The sequence below is a fragment of the Salvelinus alpinus genome, chromosome 4 (assembly GCF_045679555.1).
Source record: "Salvelinus alpinus chromosome 4, SLU_Salpinus.1, whole genome shotgun sequence".
In the NCBI taxonomy this organism is placed as follows: domain Eukaryota; kingdom Metazoa; phylum Chordata; class Actinopteri; order Salmoniformes; family Salmonidae; genus Salvelinus; species Salvelinus alpinus.
In genome coordinates, this window is record NC_092089.1 from 7,152,328 (window position 1) to 7,156,225 (window position 3,898).

General features: G+C 35.0%; 1 long non-coding RNA gene across 1 annotated transcript; it reads left to right on the forward strand.

Annotated features, from left to right (window-relative positions):
- Positions 1 to 290: 290 nt before the first annotated feature.
- Positions 291 to 2,908, forward strand: LOC139572822 (uncharacterized). Its single transcript, XR_011674496.1, has 2 exons — positions 291 to 398; positions 2,186 to 2,908. It is a non-coding gene; the product is annotated as an uncharacterized lncRNA (long non-coding RNA).
- The last annotated feature ends 990 nt before the right edge of the window (positions 2,909 to 3,898 follow it).

Here is a 3,898-nt window from a genome sequence, read left to right on the forward strand (position 1 = left end):
AGGGTAGTGTTCATTCTCTGTATAGCTCGTGGTTTATGTCCCCTTACCTGACTCATAGACTGCAGGGTAATATTCATTCTCTGTATAGCTCGTGGTTTATGTCCCCTTACCTGACTCATAGACTGCAGGGTAGTGTTCATTCTCTGTATAGCTCGTGGTTTATGTCCCCTTACCTGACTCAGACTGCAGGGTAGTGTTCATTCTCTGTATAGCTCGTGGTTTATGTCCCCTTACCTGACTCATAGACTGCAGGGTAGTGTTCATTCTCTGTATAGCTCGTGGTTTGTGTCCCCTTACCTGACTCATAGACTGCAGGGTAGTGTTCATTCTCTTCCCCCTTATTTCAGAGGATGTCAACAGGCCAATAGGAGGACTCCGTTTTGTGTCGCTGAGAAATGGTGAGTAGGATCCTATTATTCTGGTTTAAATCTGCTTCACAATGTGTGTGTTCTCTTCAATGAAATAGACCTTCATTTCACCAGGATTAGTATTAGTATGAGTAGTACTAGCAGTATTAGTATTATGAGTAGTACTAGCAGTATTAGTATTATGAGTAGTACTAGCAGTATTATTAGTATGAGTAGTACTAGCAGTATTATTAGTATGAGTAGTACTAGCAGTATTATTAGTATGAGTAGTACTAGCAGTATTATTATTATGAGTAGTACTAGCAGTATTATTATTATGAGTTGTACTGGCAGTATTATTATTATGAGTAGTACTAGCAGTATTATTATTATGAGTAGTACTAGCAGTATTATTATTATGAGTAGTACTAGCAGTATTATTATTATGAGTAGTACTAGCAGTATTATTATTATGAGTAGTACTAGCAGTATTAGTATTATGAGTAGTACCTGCAGTATTATTATTATGAGTAGTACCTGCAGTATTATTATTATGAGTAGTACTAGCAGTATTATTATTATGAGTAGTACTAGCAGTATTAGTATTATGAGTAGTACTAGCAGTATTATTATTATGAGTGGTACTAGCAGTATTATTATTATGAGTAGTAGTATTATTATGAGTAGTACTATCATTATTATTATTATGAGTAGTACTAGCAGTATTAGTATTATGAGTAGTACTATCATTATTATTATTATTATGAGTAGTACTAGCAGTATTATTATTATTGTTATTATTGGTAGTTGTAGTAGTAGTAGTAGCAGTATTATTGTTATTATTATTATTGGTAGTAGTAGGAGTAGTAGTCGTAGCAGTATTGTTATTATGAGTAGTAGTAGTAGTAGTAGTAGTAGTATTGTTATTATGAGTAGTAGTAGTAGTATTAGTAGCAGTATTGTTATTATGAGTAGTAGTAGTAGTAGTAGTAGTAGTATTGTTATTATGAGTAGTAGTAGTAGTATTAGTAGCAGTATTATTATTATGAGTAGGAGTAGTACTAGCAGTATTATTATTATTATGAGTAGTAGTAGTACTAGCAGTATTATTATTATTGTTATTATTGGTAGTAGTAGTAGTAGTAGTAGTAGTAGTAGCAGTATTATTGTTATTATTATTATTGGTAGTAGTAGTAGTAGTAGTAGTATCAGTATTGTTATTATGAGTAGTAGTAGTAGTATTATTGATAGTAGTAGCAGTATTATTGTTATTATTATTATTATTATGAGTAGTAGTCATAGTATTATTATTATTAGTTTTATTGATAGTAGTAGTAGTAGCAGTATTATTATTATTATTATGAGTAGTCCTAGTGTTGTTGCTGTGGTTTCAGCTATTAAACTGTGACTTGCAGTAGCAGTAGACAGTAGCAGTAGACAGTAGACAGAGTGTCATTGAGGAACCTGATTATTGACAACACCCAGGAGCCAGCTGTGTGTTGCACAATAACTGTCCTCTTGTGTAGCAACATTCCAAGCAGAGGGTTAAAGGTCATCTGCCTGTAAATGAGAAGCAGGGCCTGGTTACGTTAGCTGTAAGGCTCTGAGACCCAGACAGGCTGACAGGCAGACAGACAGGCAGACAGACAGACAGACAGACAGGCAGGCAGGCAGGCAGGCAGGCAGGCAGGCAGCTGTGTTTGTGGTATACTGTAAGTTAGTTGTCTGAGCCGGTCCGTTTGTTTTGGGCTTGTTGATGAAGCCCTGTGTTGTGTCGGCGGCGCCAGTCAGTCTGGAGCAGACCGTTCACACACCCCCTCTATTCATTCTGTCCACAGGTGTGCAGAGCGGTTTCGGTGCACAGAGCTGAGAGCAGAGCCGAGAGCAGAGCACGGGAGAGCTGCTCCAGTCCACAGCCAGCTCAGCCTCAGCCTCCAGCCAGGGAATCTCAGCCAGCCACACAAAGCTTTATCACACAGGGGGACCCCCCCCGCCCCCGCTGGAGAACCTGCTAGGGCAAATAAAACCCTATTTATAACACGTTTATTAGAAACAAACTAAAGATACGTTCAACTGGCCCATAACTTCCCTTAACTTTATATGTTAAATCCTATTACAATCTAAACGGGTGGATGAAGAATCCCTTGTTGTGAGGTCTTGCTAGAAACTAGAGCTTGTTGAACAACAAATACCGGTTTATAAAATAAAAATAACTAAAACCTACAGTGTGGAACTTTTACTAAATTGTAAAATAATTGTACATGTTTTGAGATCTATTGTTTAAAATAGATGATTTGTGTCGAACAAGGTTTTTCCCCCTGAGATAAACATGTTTCATATTGTAAAGAGGACCAAATGACCGGAGACAATTCAGATTGTCTATGTAGAAACAGATGCTCTAGGTGGAGGAAAATATCTATTATGCTCAAATAGACTATTGTAATTATAAGATATTTTTATTAAAACCTTTTGACATGTAAATAATGTGTTTTTTGACTTTGAAGTGGATGAAATATTAATACTTCAAGATGTTATGTTAATAAACTCTCCACAGCAGTTCATTTTGCAGTGTTATATTTCAACATATTGTTGTTATATTTCAACGTATTGTTGTTATATTTCAACGTATTGTTGTTATATTTCAACGTATTGTTGTTATATTTCAATGTATTGTTGTTATATTTCAATATATTGTTGTTATATTTCAACGTATTGTTGTTATATTTCAATGTATTGTTGTTATATTTCAACGTATTGTTATATTTCAACGTATTGTTGTTATATTTCAACGTATTGTTGTTATATTTCAACGTATTGTTGTTATATTTCGACGTATTGTTGTTATATTTCGACGTATCGTTGTTATATTTCGACGTATCGTTGTTATATTTCGACGTATCGTTGTTATATTTCGACGTATCGTTGTTATATTTCGACGTATCGTTGTTATATTTCGACGTATCGTTGTTATATTTCGACGTATCGTTGTTATATTTCGACGTATCGTTGTTATATTTCGACGTATCGTTGTTATATTTCGACGTATCGTTGTTATATTTCGACGTATCGTTGTTATATTTCAACGTATCGTTGTTATATTTCAACGTATCGTTGTTGTATTTCAACGTATCGTTGTTGTATTTCAACGTATTGTTGTTCTATTTCAACGTTATAGTTTTAACAAGCATATAGCATGTAAAGGCTCCACTAAAAGCTGGAAGAGCAGTGTAAAATGTGTACTAAAACTGTTTGTATGTAATTTGGTAAAGCCTAAATTCCCTTGTTTTAAATTCCCTTCAATTGTTTTTCTCTTGTATTGATTTAATTTAGGAATCTTTTGAAATGTTGACATTTTGGGGCAGTTTTAACCAACGTGAAAACCAGACTTTAGAAGTCTGATATGATTGTTGATGATTTGGTAACATTTGACTGTAACTGTTGAAGAACAATAGATGCTACGGCTGGAGAAATTAACCTCCAATCACTGCATCAGATTGTTCTGAGGACTACAAGGACCAAAACTAACCTCCAATCACTGCATCAGATTGTTC